The following is a 19,653-nucleotide window of genomic DNA, read 5'->3' on the forward strand; positions in this document are numbered from 1 at the left end:
AGAATGACTTGTTCTCTTTTCCCTTATATTCTTTGCTGAATGATGTAGAATGTCTTGTGATTTGGGGATTTAGGATAGAAATTTATTACGTGATGAGGAACTAGTCCCACCTATCTTTGGATTGCTTATAGCAGTTTTGTAGGACTCATTGTAGGTCATTTCTAATAAAGGAAAATTAAATCCTGTTATGTTTATTTACAGTTAGGATGATGAAATGTTAGTATTGGCAGGTCTTTGGGAGTCAGTAAATATAGCCACTTATATATGAGGAAAGCTCAGGCTTTGAGAGGAAAAATGGAGAGCTCAGACTCACCTGAAAGCTTTGGACTTCATGCCCAGTATTTTTTCCATTATATCACATGGCTTATTTTATACCACATTGTTGTTTTCAGCACACTTAAAAAGATGTTAAAATTATCTCTGATATAATAATAATCAAATCTGGAAAACTTAATGAAGGATTGGGGTCTTTTTTTTCTGATGAAAATATCCTTTTGTGATTATAAAAGTAATATACGCTCATTGTAACAAAACAATCCATTCAGAAGTGCACAAACTCAAAAATGAAGGATTCTCAACAATGTAAATCCCTAAGAGATAGTTACTGTTAATTTGGTTCACAATTTTTGGGTTTTTCATATATATTTTTTCATATATATCTATATATCATGGTTTCTACATGGCTATATAGATATTTCACATATATAAAAATATCTTACATATAAATTAATTTTTACATATATATTTAAAAATTAGATCATAGTATACCATTTGCATTCTAGTTCTTTTTTCTTGACAATATTTCAGTAACATATGGACAACACATAGACATCTTTTCTTGTTAGTATGTTTCTTCCACTTATAATGGAGTTACATCCTGATGAAGCCATCATATATTGAAAATATAATTTGAAAGTGCACTTAGTACATTTCATTTACTAAACAGCATAAGATAGCCTAGCGTACTTTAAACATGCTCAGAACAGTTACATTAGCTTATGGTTGGGCATAATCATCTAACACAAAGCTTATTTTATAATATAGCTTTGAACGTCTGTCTTTGAATGTGTAATTTATTGCATACTATACTGAAAGTGAAAAACAAAGTGGTTATAAATGTATTGGTTGTTTACCTTCAGAATCAAGTGGCTGACTGGGAGCTGCAGCTTACTGCTGCTGCTGCTCAGGATCATGAGAGAGTATTATACTGCATATTGTTAGCCTGGGAAAAGATCAAAATTCAAAAGATTCAGAGTTTGAATTATGGTTTCTACTGAGCTTATATTGCTTTGCCTCATTTTTGTAAGGTTCAAAAATCACAAGTCAAAGACAGTTTGTACACCTAATGTATTCTTTTTAATGGGTGACTGGTAGTTTGTTGTATTAGCATATTTCACTTAAGCATTCCTCTCCTAATGGATATGTATATTGTTTCCAGTCTTTCACTAATTTAAGGATTTCTGGGGGCACCTAGTTGGCTGTCATAAGAGCATGCGACTCTTGATATCTTGAGTTTGTGCTCCATATTGGGTGTAGAGATTACTTAAATGAATAAATGAATAAGAACTTGAAGAAAAAATGCAGGCAATGCTACAGTGAACATCCTTCTACATGCGTCTTTGCATATTCATGTTTCTTCATGATAAATTTCTAGAAACCACACTTCAAGTTGATCATAATGTTTAGGTGTAAAATTGTGTAAATAGAGCAATACAGTTAGTCAATTCCTAAGGTAGGCTAGGAAGGAGATTTCAGACTGAGGTGATTTTAGTTACAAGGCCCTGAGACACATGAACATTTCCTTGGTCAAGCTTTGTAGTTTTGTAATTACACTTTTGCAGGGTCAGCTCAGTGCAGCAAATCCCAGTTCAGTGGATCCTGCAAGTCCTTTCTAGTTTCTCTGTAAGTAGTTGCTTCACTTGGCTAAAGTTCACTGTAAATGGTTTGAATCAGGCCAAAGATGCCTAGAGTTTAGGTTATTCCTTCCAGCTCACAATAGCTATTTTCTCTTTAGTTTTTTTATGACACCACCAAGTATTGAGACGGACTACCCATTATGTGTCAAGGGAGTGAGGCAGAGAAAAAAAATAACACTTTCCTATTGAGAAATTGTCAGTTGTGGGGCACCTGGATGGGTCAGTTGGCTAAGCATCTGACTCTTGATCTCAGCTCAGGTCTTGATCTTAGAGTCATGAGTTCAAGCCCTACATTGGGCTCCACACTGGGCATAGAGCCTACTTAAAAAAAATTGTCATTTGTCAGAAAATAAACTAATGACATCACTGAGCTGGCTTCTTGACTAGGGTCATTACCAGAAAGGGAAGAGCCCCTGTGGCTTGAATTTGCTATTCTCTTTAGTTGCTTGAACTTTCCTCTCTCTGTGATCACCTATGATATACCCAGTGCTTTCAGAACCATTTAGTAGCTTCCCTATACCCCAAGTTTTAACTCAGCCATTATTGTCCATTTCTATGTTGGAGGATTGTGTCTTCTTCAATATGAATCTGGAGACTGAGAAGATCTGAAAATGAGGAAAGCCATAAAAAAGTCATCTGGAGGGTGGCCTCTTGCCTCTGGAATTTCTCTGACAACCTCTCTGAAATGTGGCTCCTTTTGATCTTTAGAATAAAACTTATATTGCTAGCCTTGTAATTAAAATCCTTTGTAGTTGACATATAGATGACCTTTTCAACCATATTTCTTTCATTCTCCTAAACAAGACCTGTACTCTGGTCATTCCTCAACTTCTCCTCTTGGTTTGGCTTATGCCATTTTCTCTGCTTGTTAATGCATTAATGTGGCTTAAATACCATCACTTCCACCATATCTTCCTTCTTAAACTCCTGTGGCACTTTAACTATATTTCTTTTGTGACACTAATACTATTCTGTGTCTTCTGTGCATCTATCTTTTATCTTCTACTACAATGTAAACACTTTGAGAACAGATTGATATGACTATGGCTAATCTTTGTATTTTAATATCCATGACATTGCCTAATACTTAGTAGGCATTATTATGGAGGTTGATGGACAGGGCAATCCAATCTTTAGCTGAATGTCCTTGTGCCAGGAAGGCTAAAAGAGTAAACCCATTACACTTTGGGATAGCTTAAATTATTAGGCCATCTGAATCTTATCAGAAAATAGTGCTATATCCCAGCTACCTGAATATTCAAATACAATTCCTAGAGTCACCCACTTCTACTCACCTTGCACCCATTTTCTCACATGAAGAACTGATATCATTGGATAAATGACCAATGGGAAATATGTGGAAACCCCAGCTTTCCAGAGACAATGAAAACATTTTCCCAGCTCATACTCAGATAAGTGTCCTGATAGGTTAACACCATAAATTAATTCTTTGGTTTTGTAACTTTGCTTTAAAAACATTCCCATGTACCATGAACTTTAAGTTATCTATTTTTTTTACAACTTTTAGAAACTGTTTATTTTCCATCAACCTTATTTCTGTTTTGTTTGAGTTTTAATAACAGTAGCTTAAGAGACCACTCAGTGTCTGCTTCTACCCATTCAGTGGCCTGAGCAGTGGGAGCTGCAGATCAGTCTTCAGTGGCAGGCTGAGTGCTCCAGTCTTTGGTAGGGAACTGCTTAGTGGCACACAGAGCACCTGCACCCTTTCATATCAGGCTGTGGCTTTAGGTTGAGTAGCAGTGAACTTGGAAACTGGAGCAGTCCATTCACCCTGAAATTCCTCCTTGGTCACAGTCTTTCAGTAGCAACCTGATCTCCCTTTTCAGTATTTCCAGGTTCTGTGTGAAAGCTGAGATCAGGCATGACTTCCCACGGGTGTTTATAGGAAATGGTGCAACGCATGTGCGGAACTTCCTGAGCCAGCATCCACCACATCAGACCCACTGAGTGATCTCCCTTGTTGTTACAAGGGATGGCAATGTCCACATAGTGCAGGGGAGTGTCTCTGTTACACAGAGAAATGGTAGGCAGGTTGACATAAGGCACCTCCATGAGAGGCTGTTGGTCCACCCCAAGATCAGTAACCACCAGAAGTCTAGGCTCTCAGAAGGCTACCTGGATCTAGTGGAGGTTCTGGGTAAAGTGGCCAGCAATAGAGGTGGCTCCAGTAGCAGTGGTGCACTTCAGCACAGCTCACTGGCCACTATTCCTGGACGATTTGACACTGACATCAGCTAGGTTTTTAATGGCAACAATGGCTGCCAGTAGAAGCTTCTCCCAGTTTCTTTTGAGATTTATGATGTAGATATCATCACTTTTCTTATTGTAGATGGACTGTTTCATTTGAAAGTCAAGGTTGGTATCACCTAAGTGGATTTCTGCTGTAAGGAATTTGAGGACATCTTTTTCCTTCACTTGCAGGACATTAAGGGCTTCAGACACTGTGAAAGCTTCCCTTTAAGTGACAATGGGAACCCAGAACAATGCCATATGGACCTTCCTTTGGGTAGTGTGGAAGGCACTATAAAAAACTGTAGTTTTTAAAAATCACTGTAAAAAACCAGTAGTGCTTATTAACATTATTCTTTTATAATCTTTAATTTGCCTACAAGTTAGCTAAATGGAAAGCTGATATTTACTATATGTAGCAAGTGCTTCCTAACCATCATCAAGGCATTCTGCACACTATTAGAATCTATCCACTACTTAACTTGGTCAGGGACATCATTTGGGGCTATGCTGCCCAGTTTGGGGATAAGCCAATGCAATGTATCCTCTGGGTGGCTGCAATGATCTGATGTTCAAGTACATGCATATCAAGTTTGGAAACTCTGGATCCCTCCTGTATTAGTTTGCTGGGGCTGCTATAACAAAGTCCCACAGACTGGTACTTAAGTGACAAAAGTATATTGTTTCATGGTTCTGGAGACAAGTCCAAGATCAAAGTACTCTCAGAATTGAATCCATTTGAGGGCTGTGAGGGAGGGATCCCTGTTCCAGGGCCTCTTCTTGGCTTACAGATGACCATTTTATCCCTGAGTCTCTTCACATTTCCTTCCTCCTATACTTGTCTTCTTCTCTGTCCAAATTTCCTCTTTTATTTTTTTAAAGATTTTATTTATTTATTCATGAGAAACAGAGAGAGAGAGACAGAGACAGAGACAGAGAGAAGCAGAGATGCAGGCAGAGGGAGATGCAGGCTCCTTGCAGGAAGCCCAACATGGGACTTGATCCCTGGTCTCCAGGATCATGCCCTGGGCTGAAGACGGCGCTAAACTGCTGAGCCACCCAGGCCACAAGGCTGCCCCAAATTTCCTCTTTTAATAAGATCTCCAGTCATATTGGGTTAGGGCCAACACTAATGCTTTTCATTTCAGATACCTCTGTAAAGACTCTACTTCCAAATAAGGTCACATTTTGAGGTACTAGGAGTTAGGACTTTTTGGTGGGAAAACAACCCGTAACAACTCCTAAGACATCTCTTAGGAGTTGTGAAAGAAAGAAAAGAAAAGAAAAGAAAAGAAAAGAAAAGAAAAGAAAAGAAAAGAAAAGAAAAGAAAAGAAAAGAAAAGAAAAGAAAAGAAAAGAAAAGAAAAGAAAAGAAAGAAGAAAGAAAGAAAGAAAGAAGAAAGAAAGAAAAGAAAGAAAGAAAAGAAAGAAAAAATCTAGTTCTTCATGGGAAAGAGACTGGGTTCAGAATTCCAGCTCTCCTAGTACAAGCTATGTCTGGATTAGAGAGGAGCATGTAGGACTACATCCCAAGCCACCTTCAATAGCATCTTGAGCTAGATTGGAATTAAGGGCAGGGTTACAGACAGGAAAGGATAATGTAGTGTTAATTAGGAAGCTAAGGAAGAATTCTTGTTTATGTGTTAGGTATTACTCCAGATTCTCCTAATAGTGAACCTATTCACTATTCTCCTAGTAGTGAACAAAGCTAATGTAATTTGACACAATCCACTGCAGGAAGTATGCATATGTGTAGATATGGAGGGGGTGGTCTGGATCACTTAAAAATCTGGGCAGGATGGAACATCTCGAGAAAGAAGCAGACCACTCAGGAGAGTAGTGGAAGCTACTCATTCATGGACTATTTGCAAAGATCCTCTGAGTCTCTCAGAGGCAGCCCGGTCTACCCTGATTACTGCCACTACTACAAGACATTCTCACACAGCCCTGCTCAGCATCCCAGGCATCCTACCGACATCAGTGTCCACATGGTGCCCTAAAAGCCTTGTAGCTTTGAGGGTACCCATTCTGCCTTGTGTGAAGAGATGGCTGAGGTCTTTGCCATGAGACTTCACAATGCCCAGAAATAGAAACATAGTATATAAACCATATATTTAAAAAACCACTTAAATATGTTTATATATAAAAATATATAAAACACACAAATATATATTTGTTATATATAACACATATATACATCATACAGACGTATACTATATATATTTAAAGTATAATACATATATTTAAAATATGTAAGTATATATAAATACATGAACATATAACACATATTTAAAATATATATTAAAACGTTAAAAATATGTAATTTATTTAAATATATTTCAAAAATAAAATATGTTATTTTATTTATTATTTTATGTATTTACTGCAGAGACTCAGTGAAATGAGAGAGGAGAGACATCAGAAGTCATGGAGTAAGCCATATATAAATTCATATGTAAAACTATATATTTTAACCTTCCTCTTCCATTTCAGCAAGCTCTTGAATGGAAATCAAGTGTTATTCCTCCCTTGATAAGTAGAGATATTGTGGGAACTGGGGCAAATAGCCATAATGTACACATACCAGCCCTGGGAGAAAACTTAGAATGGCATAAAGTAGCAGATGTGTGATTTTCTCCCTGTTCATAAGATGCTGGAACAACACACAGCAATCTGGCATGGATGGAAATCAGATTCTGGCAAAGAGATTCCCATTCTTGGGATTTGGGGCTTTTAGGATGAATAATTAGGAAAGCATTAGCTCTTCCTTGTTGTTGCTGATGGCCAGCCAGGATATAACACCATTAAGAGTGGCTCCAGCTGCATGTTGCTAACTCAGCGTTTATGGTTGGGGATATCTGTCTCTCCCTTGAAGTGATTAGTGGACTGGAGTCTAAGAGTTGTGATTGCAGCTGTATTATCTAGCAAACTATTGGCAGGATTTTCTGCATTAGCGTTCAGGTTGAGGAAGCTGGCATGATTGGGGGAGTAGGGTCCAAGACTTGCCACCATTGGCCGGGATTAATGCCTTAAGCAATAGCCCATTGCTGAATTTTCATGCAACTTTGTAGAAAGCTAACGTCTTTCCTGGGAGGCCTGCCTTCCCAGGATAATTCTTGGGCATAACCCTTCTCTCTGAAAGGAAGCAGTAAAGGTATAGAGAGCAGGGATAGGTAGGCAATAAATAGTCAATGCATTGACCCTTCTGTTCCATCCCTCTGTTCTTATGTACTACAGAGTCAAGGTTTGAATGCAGATCTTTTTATTCTCAGTCCACTGTTCTTTGCAATCCTTCAGCTCTTCATCTTTTTTCAGGAGGTTGTGGAGCCTATGAGGGTTTTTTGGTTTTGATTTATATATATATATATTTTGAGCCAACGAGTTTTTCAGTTATGTTTTATGGCAATAGCAGTTGTGCCCCCCAAATCCCAAAATAAAGATTTATTCTGGGATGATGAAGTTACCCTCCAATCTCTGTTGGCTGTGAGGGAAGTTTGAAATCATGTGGATACTTTATTCATTTCTTTTACATATTAGGACTTGAGTTTTTATCACTTCTTTCAGTTCTTTCTTCTGGAAGAATCAGTTCTTGTTTTAAATTATTAATTAAAAGCTATATATGTTTTGCAGTGCCTGGGTGGCTCAGTTGGTTAAGTGTCTGACTTTTGATTTCAGCCCAGATCATGATTTTGGGGTCTTTGGATTGAGCTCTGCATGGTGCTCCATGGGGACTCTGCTTGAGGATTCTCTCTCTCCCTTTCTCTGTTCCCAACCCCCGGCTCGTGCATGCACACACTCTTTCAAATGAATCAATCAATCAATCTTTAAAAAATTATATATGTTTCAGGCCATGTGTCCTATGTATTTCCAGGTTTATTGCTTTTGTTTGGTGTTTTGCCTCTTGCCAATCCTCGATAGTCACTTATAATTCCACCAAACTGCCACAGGTGAAAATAACTACTTTTGTAAGCTTGGAGTAAAAAGTTGCAAAATTAAATTGCACATTGGGTGCCATTCCTGAAGATAAATATTTACATACTTTATAAATATGTAGAATTATGTAGGAAGGTACCCAAAGCCATGCTCTTGATTGAAACACAATGTTTTTGATCCGTAAGGAGTGAAAGAATCTCTCAGAACCCCTGTAATTGCACTGAGGACAATTTCTACCATTTTTACCCAGATCACAGGCTTATAGGGCAAAAATACCTTGGGAATATAATCTAAATCCCTTTTTTTTTAATACTATTCCTTTTGCTTTGAATTTCTTTTTCTGTGATCTTTGTGTATTAAAATCTTACTATTATTCATTTCATCAACTCTACTCCTAAGAAATAAATAATTAGTAGCTAATGAGCACTTGTCATGGGCCAGGAATGTTGCCAAGAGATCTCCATACATACTCTCTTTCGATTATAAGCATACCTCAGAGATACTGTGAGTTTGGTTCCAGACTATCCCAATAAAGCAAATACTGTAATAAAGCAGGTCAAATGAATTTTTTGGTTTCCCAGTGCATATACAAATTATGTTTGCACTATACCATAGTCTATTAAGTGTGCAATAGCATTATGTCTAAAAAATGTACACACTTTAATTTTAAATTCTTGATTGCTAAAAATGCTAATCATCATCTGAGCTTTGAGCGAGTCCTAATCTTTTTGCTGGTCTTGCTTCAGTGTTGATGGCTGCTGATGATCAGGATGGTGGTGGCTAAAGGCTGGGGTGGTTGTGCCAATTTCTTTTTTTTTTAAGATTTTATTTATTTATTCATGAGAGACACAGGGAGAGAGAGGCAGAGACGGTTGTGCCAATTTCTTAAAATAAGACAACAATGAAGTTTGCCACACCAATTGACTCTTCCTTTCATGAACAATTTCTCTGTTAGCATGCAATGCTGTTCAATAGCATTTATCCACAGAATTTCTTTCAAAATTTGAGTCTGTCCTTTCAAACCCTGCTGCTGCTTTATCAACTATATTTATGTAATATTCTAAGTCCCTTTTTGTCATTTCAATAGTCTTTACAACATCTTCACCAGAAGGACATTCTATTTCTATAAATCATTTTCTTTGCTCACCCAGAAGCAGCAACTCTTCATCCATTAAATTTTATCATGAGATTGCAACAATGCAGTCATATCTTCAGACTCCAAGAGTAACATTAAAGATCACTGATCAACATAACAAATATAGCAATAATGAAAAAGTTTGAAATATTGGAAGAATTACCAAAATGTGACACAGAGACATGATGTGAGCAAATGGTGGAAAAATGGTGCTGATAGATTTACTTGCTTGATGCAAGATTGCCACAAGCCTTCAATTTGTAAAAAGTGCAGCATCTGCAAAGCATAATAAAAGGAAGTATGCCTATAATGGTTATATTTTCATTGCCTAATTTGTGCTTTCACTGTTCTGAGTGGACCAGGAAACAAAGAAGATATGGTCTCATGGTACTTACATTCTCCTAGGGAAGATGATTTAAAAATGAAACAAACAAAAAGATTATGTTAGAGAGTGTAAGTGTTATGAACAATGTAACATGGAGTAATGATAGAAGATGACTGGGATTGGGGGGCAACTTTTAGGTAGAGGGACTCCGGAAGACCTTTCTGAAAGAAAGGCGCCAGCTATGTGGAGATCTGACAGCAGAGAGAATTAGAAGGCTAGAAGTGTAAGTGAAGCAGGAGTGGGCCTCACAATAGTCCCGTGAAGTCAGTAGGTCCATCTGTGGGAACTGGTTGAGGAACTCAACTCTCGGAGCCCCAGTTTCTTTTTATCACAAAGACAGATTCATTAGCTCATTTTAACTTTTTTTTTTTTGAGCCCTCACTATGCGCCAGACACTGTTTAGAGTCTGGAGATTATTACTGCTGCCCTCATGGAACTCATGTTCTAGTGGAGGGGTTGGGAGACAGACAGTAAACAAGTAATTATAGAGGTTACATAATGGTAAATGCCTTAAAAAATAAAACAGAGTAAGAAGACAGAGAGTAAAGATGCGAGGTGGGTTACTAGGGGAGTCAGGGAAAGCATCTCTGTGGAAGTGACATTTGAGGAGAGAATGGAATGAAAAGAGGGAGAGAAGCAGGCCAGTTGGTTATCTGGAGTGGAGTGGGGAATATTTTGAATGGAGAGAACAGCATGTACTAAAGGCTATACGATTGAAGGGACCTTGATGTGTTCAAGGCATGATAAATGGGTCCATGTGGTACAGAGGAAGGACCAGGTCATTCTGGGTGTGATGAAAAGCCACTACAAGATTTGGAGCAGGGATGTAATGGAAGTGATATAACTTACAATGGAATGTTGGGAGAATTAAGAGATAAGTCTATGCATAGCCTAGCACAGTGTGTGCTAGTAAGTGCTCAAAGACCTCGTTTCCTTCTTTTTAAAAAAGATTTTATTTATTTATTCACGAGAGACAGAGAGAGAGAGAGAGAGAGAGAGAGAGAGAGAGAGGCAGAGACACAGGCAGAGGGGAAGCAGGCTCCATGCAGGAAACCTGATGCAGGACTCCATCCCGGGTCTCCAGGATCATGCCTTGGGCTGAAGGCGGCACTAAACCACTGAGCCACCTGGGCTGCCCATTGTTTCCTTCTTCCTTTCCCTTCCTTCCTTCCTTCCTTCCTTCCTTCCTTCCTTCCTTCCTTCCTTCCTTCCTTCCTTCCTCCCTTCCTTCTTTCCTTCCTTCCCTGTCTTCTCTCAATGTCTCCCTAACTGTTCCTTTCCTGCCTCCATCCTTTGTGCATCTGTACAGCTCAAGTATGTCTCAGAATAAGGTGACCTAACCTGCTGTTATTTCTTTCCTTGTCCACTTCATGCTAAACTATAACTTCTTTGAGGACAGGAAAGGTCTCGCTTATTTCTTTATAATTGCTACATCACCCCAGTGCCTTGCAAATTGTTGGAATGCAGCAATATTATTGAATTGGCATTAAAAATTCTGTTGCATGGGGGATGGTAATGATATCTGAGAGTTAAGAAGTATGTTTAGACTGGCAGGACCTCCTTATTTGTATTGGAAAGTCCTGAGTTTGGTTATGATAAATGTACTGGGAAGTCTGCAGCTTTGTTGAGATTCACATAAGAACTTTCTAGTTTGCTAGTAGCTTAGAGTCAGATGCTAAATCCAGTAGGACTTGGGCAAGTCACTTAATCTTTCTGAAGCTCAGTTTTCTCATCTGTACAACTGAGATAATAATCCATAGAATTATTGGGGAACTGAAGGAGATCACATATATAAAGCTCTAAGTACAGTAGACAGCTCTGAGTAATCAATAAATACTATCTATATTGAAAGTACTGTCTTGATTTCCTGCCTTTCCCTCAAAACAATATACCTACTCCAGGAGTCAGCCTGGCAGCTATGGAGAAGAGGAAGGAGCCTGTCCCTTGCTGAAGCAGTACATTTTACCTTCTTAGTTATAATTACAACAGTGAATCTTATGCAGGGCAGAAAAATCAGGAAATGGCATTGGCTCCTCCTTTTCAACCTAGTCTATCTATTTGTGTCAGATTTACTTTAGTTCTCTGAGCGCAAAGAACTCACTTTTTTTTTCTTTTTTATCTTGATGTCAAGGGAGGAAATAACTTGCCTAAGGTCACACATCTAATAAGTGGCAAAGCTAGAATTTGAATAAAGGTCTGGCTCATTATGCAGCTCATGTGGATAGAAGAAAGCATGCTCTCCTGGGTCAGAAAACGTGATCTGGGCACCCTATCACTTACCTTGTCACCTTGGGAAAATGCATTTATCCTCTCTCAGGAGAAGGAGGAACCACTCTCCTAGTTCCCAATACAATAGCCTTTCATTTGACCTTCTCTGGTTTCATTTTCCACCTGTGCCAGTTTAAGATGTTGGAGTAATCTCTGACTCTGTTCTGCATTTTTGCAATGAAGCAATGATGCACATGCCCCAGGCCCTTAGAGCTGACCTGTTGTATCAGGTGACCTTTTTGCTGAGAGATCTGTATGATTATTCCCAGGCACCAATCTACACTAATACTTGATAGCCACTTAATATTGCAAAGTAGTCAATAGAGTTGTTTTGTGTTTAGCTCAGCAGCGGAGATAACCTTATATTTCAAAACTCTTTGCTCTAATTCTATGTTCTTCTCTATACACTCTTCCCCCAGCCTTGCTTTTTTTCTTTCATCAGCTAACTTCTGCTTTTAGAACCATCTGTCGTTATTTTTGTTCATTTTATCTCCAACTAGAAGATAGAAAAACACACATCTGAAATACAGAGTTGTTATCTGGGAGAGATCAGAGCATTGTTTCTTTCCTTCTTTTTCTTTTTCTTTTTCTTTTTTTTTTTTTTACCTTTTTCCCTTAACAGCATGATCAGATCTTGATTCTTTGTTGATAACTTTTCCAAGCTGCCAATTAAAAGGTTGGATAATGAGAATTTAGTGTTCTGGTGATTAAGATGTACTCTGCCTTGCAGGTCAGTGCCACCTGAATTAATTGGCACCTTCTCAGTTGGAGTCCCATTCTCACATGTCTTATTCTACCAAGAATGGCATTCAGAGACGTCTATAATCCATCGTCATGCAGTTTTCCTAGCCCTTCCTCACTACCTATACCACTCATCTCTTGATGAGTGATTTACCCTCCACCACCCTCTTGTTATATGATTTGCATCCCTTCCACTGTGTTGCTTATTTCTCTCTGCCTGGAATGATATAGTTACAACTGTAGACTCAGGAGACAGTCTACAATGAAATTATTGCCAACAGTTCTGTAATACTAGGTGTTTAACCTCAGCTTTCTCACATATAAGGGCCTACTCACCTTATTGTATAGTTGTACAGAAGACATAAAATAGTGAGTGTAAAGGATTTGTTGGAGTACCCAGCCTATAGTAAACACTAAATATTAGCTGCTGTAATTTTCACTTGTATCTATCCAGATCTCACTACTTCTTCAGGGGCACTCAAAATACACTTCCACTTCCTATACAAGGAGTCTTTTTTGAACACCTTCCAGTCCAAGCTGGCCTCTTTCTTCAAGTTTTTTATTTTGTGAATTGTATAGAATTATTTGGTCCTAGTTTATGTTCAAAGTCCTGTCATACAGGTGAAATACTATGAGAGGCGGAGACCTAAGCCTCTAGCAGAGAGTGAGGTACATATCTCCACAGTGGAATTGTAATTTTCTGCTCCTGACTTAAGGGAATTTCATTTTGTTAATGTTGTTTTGGGTTCTTGAGTGTTCTACTGATTTAATGGATGGTTTGCTCATTTTTCAGTACACTAAGACATTAGTATCCTGAGTGTTTTGTTTCTAAGAGTATAGTCAGTTCAGGCTGGTAAGGTTGTGACATGAATTCTGGGCTTGCCTATTGGGTAATCAATGGCAAGGCCTGTTTTGTCCATTAAGAGAATTTACCTTTGGCACGCTAAAATATGGGACATATTGAAAGAATCTTCAGGGTAAAGTATAATATCATCTAGGTGTATCTGCAGTTAAGACTTATAAAGAAAAGTTTGGTGTCTGATTTTCAGTAGCAGTATTATTATTATTTTTAATTGCAAGAAACTTCACATATACTTTGCCTCACAAATACCCATAATTAGGTCAGAATTCAGTAAAGTGGGTTTCTATTTGCATAGAATGACATTAATTCTGCATTTTCTCCTAACAAGGTTGAAAGAAAGGATTAATCACTTATTCATGCAAAACCAACTCGCATGAATCATTTATTTATCTTGTTCTGGTAATTTTGCAGAGCTCATTTTTACATGCCTCAGGTTGCAGATAAAGTGAAAACTCAGAAGGTGATTTACTCTCCACAATAAAGACATGATGGCCGTGTAAACAGGATGTTTCCTATAGGAAATCAATAGGTAACCATGGAAATAACTCTACAATGGGAAATTCTATTTCCTTATGAACAAATTATCAAAAAGATCAATTGTAAGATGAAAGGGCTTTGTGCCCATGCCTTTCATAAAGACTCTTGGTCTATGTAAAGGAGAAAACAATGCACATTGGTGCCAGTAAACAACTATCTTAAGCTATATTGAAAATGAACATCACTTTTTACTTCAGAAGTTTGGGCTGGAATTTTTAAGCACTGTACTAAGAGTTATAACTAAGAAAACATATCTAGTGGCAAGAAGAATGTCCAGAATACAAGCTAGTGGAATTCTTCACCCTTGCCTAACTTCAAACAGTGATGAGAACTTTGATTTAATTTGAATTTGATTTTTTTTAATAAATTTATTTTTTATTGGTGTTCAATTTGTCAACATACAGAATAACACCCAGTGCTCATCCCGTCAAGTGCCCACCTCAGTGCCCGCCACCCAGTTACCCCCAACCCCCGCCCACCTCCCCTTTCACCACCCCTAGTTCGTTTCCCAGAGTTAGGAGTCTTTCATGTTCTGTCTCCCTTTCTTATAGTTCCCACTCATTTTTTCTCCTTTCCCCTTTATTCCCTTTCACTATTTTTTATATTCCCCAAATGAATGAGATCATATAATGTTTGTCCTTCTCCGATTGACTTATTTCACTCAGCATAATACCCTCCAGTTCCATCCACGTTGAAGCCAAAGGTGGGTATTTGTTGTTTCTAATGACTGAGTACTATTCCACTGTATATATAAACTACATCTTCTTTATCCATTCATCTTTCGATGGACACTGAAGCTCCTTCCACAGTTTGGCTATTGTGGACATTGCTGCTATAAACATCGGAGTGCAGGTGTCCCGGTGTTTCATTGCATCTGTATCTTTGGGGTAAATCTCCAGCAGTGCAATTGCTGGGTCGTAGGGCAGATCTATTTTTAATTCTTTGAGGAACCTCCACACAGTTTTCCAAAGAGATGGAAAAATATTCCATGCTCATGGATTGGAAGAATTAATATTGTGAAAATGTCAATGTTACCCAGTGCAATTTACACATTTAATGCAATCCATATCAAAATACCATGGACTTTCTTTAGAGAGTTGGAACAAATTATTTTAAGATTTGTGTGGAATCAGAAAAGACCCTGAATAGCCAGGGGAATATTAAAAAAGAAAACTATAGCTGGGGACATCACAATGCCAGATTTCAGGTTGTACTACAAAGCTGTGGTCATCAAGACAGTGTGGTACTGGCACAAAAACAGACACATAGATCAGTGGAACAGAATAAAGAATCCAGAAGTGGACCCTCAACTTTATGGTCAATATTCGACAAAGGAGGGAAGACTATCTACTGGAAAAAAGACAGTCTCTTCAATAGATGGTGCTGGGAAAATTGGGCATCCACATACAGAAGAATGAAACTAGACCACTCTCTTGCACCATACACAAAGATAAACTCAAAATGGATGAAAGATCTAAATGTGAGACGAGATTCCATCAAAATCCTAGAGGAGAACACAGGCAACACCCTTTTTGAACTTGGCCACAGTAACTTCTTGCAAGATACATCCATGAAGGCAAGAGAAACAAAAGAAAAATGAACTATTGGGACTTCATCAAGATAAGAAGCTTTTGCACAGCAAAAGAAACAGTCAACAAAACTAAAAGACAACCTACAGAATGGGAGAGGATATTGGCAAATGACGTATCAGATAAAGGACTAGTATCCAAGATCTATAAAGAACTTATTAAACTCAACAGCAAAGAAACAAACAATTCAATCATGAAATGGGCAAAAGACATGAACAGAAATTTCACAGCGGAAGACATAGACATGGCCAACGAGCCCATGAGAAAATGCTCTGCATCATGCCATCAGGGAAATACAAATCAAAACCACAATGAGATACCACCTCACACCAGTGAGAATGGGGAAAATTAACAAGACAGGATACAACAAATGTTGGAGAGGATGTGGAGAAAGGGAACCCTCTTGCACTGTTGGTGGGAATGTGAACTGGTGCAGCTACTCTGGAAAACTGTGTGGAGGTTCCTCAAAGAGTTAAAAATAGACCTGCCCTACGACCCAGCAATTGCACTGCTAGGGATTTACCCCAAAGATACAGACGCAATGAAACACCGGGACACCTGCACCCCGATGTTTATAGCAGCAATGGCCACAATAGCCAAACTGTGGAAGGGACCTCGGTGTCCATCGAAAGATGAATGGATAAAGAAGATGTGGTTTATGTATACAATGGAATATTACTCAGCCATTAGAAATGACAAATACCCCCCATTTGCTTCAACGTGGATGGAACTGGAGGGTATTATGCTGAGTGAAATAAGTCAATCAGAGAAGGACAAACATTATATGGTCTCACTCATTTGAGGAATATAAATAATAGTGAAAGGGAATAGAAGGGAAGGGAGAAGAAATGGGTAGAAAATATCAGAAAGGGAGACAGAACATAGAGACTCCTAACTCTGGGAAACGAACTAGGGGTGGTGGAAGGGGAGGAGGGCGGAGGGTGGGGGTGAGTGGGTGACAAGCACTGAGGGGGGCACTTGACGGGATGAGCACTGGGTGTTATTCTGTATGTTGGCAAATTGAACACCAATAAAAAATAAATTTATTATTAAATTAAGAAAGTCCTTCCGGATTTAAAATAAATAAATAAAGAAAGAAAAAATAAAGAAAAAATAAAGAAAGATGAATGGATAAAGAAGATGTGGTATATGTATACAATGGAATATTACTCAGCCGTTAGAAATGACAAGTACCTACCATTTGCTTCGACGTGGATGGAACTGGAGGGTATTATGCTGAGTGAAATAAGTCAATCAGAGAAGGACAAACATTATATGGGTCATTCATTTGGGGAATATAAAAAATAATGAAAGGGAATAAAGGGGAAAGGAGAAAAAATGAGTGGGAAATATCAGAAAGGGAGACAGAACATGAGAGACTCCTAACTCTGGGAAATGAACTCTGGGTGGTAGAAAGGGAGGTGGGGGGAGGTGGGGGGTGACCTGGTGATGGGCACTGAGGTGGGCACTTGATGGGATGAGCACTGGGTGTTATTCTATATGTTGGCAAATTGAACACCAGTAAAAAATAAATTTATTAAAAAATAAAAAATAAAAAAATAAACCTGACAAGAATTTGCAAAATAACTACAAGTGCTGAATGTATGTTCATGTCTTTTCAGGTAGACTTGAGCACAGAACTCAAATAAAAACAACAACTAGAAATCATAATTGTATTGTCTGTTTTAAGCCAAAGGAATTATTTGGTCTCATTAATGAGTCAAATATTTATTTTAATGAAAAACGTTGCTATTAAACAATACTCATCAATAAAAGTGAAATGATGTTAGTAGCACTTTGTGGCTGTCCATTTCTATTATCAGCTCAGAGGCACATATAGCAAATGTTTGCCATTTGCATACCTACTCCTTTGTCAACAGTAGAGAGCAGCACAGTTATTTTCAAGTATCTTTTTCGGGAGCCATTTATGCATGTAAATGGGCATTGTACACATTGGATCCAAAGGTGTGGGCTGTGGCAAGTTGCAATGGAAGAGTATACACGTGTCAAAAGAATCACCTTAATTAAATATCCAAGAAAAAATTAAATATCCAAGATTATGGTGTTGAATTTCCTCTTTAGGTTTTCAGAAATTGCCATTAGAATATTTACATGCTTTAGCATTTCATATTGATTCTTTTTATTTTAGTCTTTCTGTTATTTTTTCTGTCTTGTTACTTGAGAGAGTGTTATAAAAACAAAAACAGTACAGCTTTTGTCTTCTGAAGGTATAGATTTGCATCTCAGCTCTTTCTTGCTAGATCTGTGACTTTGAACCAGAATTCTCAGGATTCTCAATTGTTAAGGGCCTCAGGATTCTCAATTGTTAAGCAGAGACAGAAATACACAATCATCCCCACTGTCTCACAGGGTATTATGAATATTAAAAAAAATCAATACATGTGAAAGCATTACTAAATATAAATATAGGTTTTAAAATAAGTATTTATCTCTTATATGCTATCATTACTAATATGAATCTACTTTTTAGATAAAATGAATGACATAGTTTTTGCAATTTATTTTTGAATTATAGGATAGTATCTAGAAGTAGGTAGAACTGGCTGCAAGGCATACTGGGATATCCTTGGCATGGAGGGTTCTTTGTTGGGAACAGGACTGCAGGAATTAGTGTAGCTACAAGGTCTGAACCTTGAAAGAATATGTCAAAGATCCACAGGGTTTATTGTAAATGTTTATTGAATAAAGGCTAATATTGATATCTCATAACCTATCAGACTTAATATTTCCTCTTTTTAGCAGATATTTAGTAATGTAGTCTTATTCTCAAAGATAATAAAATATATATGTAATTATATTTATATATATAATTTCATATGGAAAATAAGTTAGTTACACTGCCCTAATTTTAATATGAAGGACTAGGAAGTGTCAAGTAATTAAAAATAACTTAATATGTATTTCAGTATGTAAGTACATGGGCTTGACTGTTCTAAAAGACATAATGAAGTAGTCACATGCTTAGAGTCACACAGAGAATGGAAACCACAAATAGATACTCATACAGGGGCTTCATGCTTGTGATTCAGATAGGGAGAATACCATTGCATTATTGGTGAAGTGATTTTCACAAAAATGAACAATTCTTGGTAAAGATCCCATCTAGATGGCACATACTCCTTTTGTTTTATAGGCTAGAGACTGTTCTGGACAATTTGTTAGGTATAAGAACTTATGTAAAAAATACTTTGAGAATGTATGTAAAACAGAGTTAGCATCTAGACTCAGATAATGTCAATGAGGTTATTCCCCCTACATGGATGTCTAGAGAGACACAGTACAACTGTGTCTTCCTTGTGAAGGGTTGTCCATTACATTGCAGGATATCTATTTTCACTGGCTCCTACACTCTAAATACCAGTAAAAGCAGAGTGCTGTTGTGGGAGGAGGAAGCTTCTGTTGTGACGACCAAATATACCATCAGCTATTTCCAAATACTCCATTGGAGCAGAGGCATTTCAATTGAGAATCGTTGGTCTAAATGAAGAGTCCATACAGCAGTTTTGGCATGCCAAGAGTGAAAGTAACCCAGCCACTGACTAGATGGAAGTCAGCCCTGGAAGGAATAGGTGGCAGTGGTTGGGCAGCTCAATAGACACACAGCTACCTTGGGCTCATAACCCAGTAAAATCCAATGTAATAGCAGCAGAACTAATTCCAGACTCTCACCTGTTTGTGAGGCTAAGCCTAGAGATCTTCATCAGCCTTGGTCCTGTCTTATTCAGGGGCCCTTTAGGGCTGTGGTCATAGACCTAAGGCATTGTGGAGGCTTACCCTGGAACTTCTAAACAAGGTAGGGAGTAAAAAGTATAGAACTAGAAATGTTGGAAGAAAGTTACAGAAAGACAAGTATTGGCTCAGTATTTGGAATGGTTACTTGGTAAAATAGTGACTTGCTACATAATAGTCTCTTACATTTACAAAGGGATTTCATGTTTGAAATCAAGTTTCATTTATATTTATTTATATATATTTATCTTAAATTGCCTTTTCTTGCTCAGTAGTCTAATATTGTC

General features: G+C 37.9%; 1 long non-coding RNA gene and 1 pseudogene across 27 annotated transcripts in view; one reads left to right on the top strand and one right to left on the bottom strand.

Moving 5' to 3' along the window:
- The window catches only part of LOC140609928 (uncharacterized), a 618,500-nt gene that overhangs the window by 233,864 nt on the left and 364,983 nt on the right, over window positions 1-19,653 (top strand). The window lies entirely within an intron of this gene.
- Window positions 3,452-8,339, bottom strand: LOC140611193 (small ribosomal subunit protein uS2-like; annotated as a pseudogene).

This window comes from Canis lupus, chromosome 19 (genome assembly GCF_048164855.1).
Source record: "Canis lupus baileyi chromosome 19, mCanLup2.hap1, whole genome shotgun sequence".
Classification (NCBI taxonomy): Eukaryota; Metazoa; Chordata; class Mammalia; order Carnivora; family Canidae; genus Canis; species Canis lupus.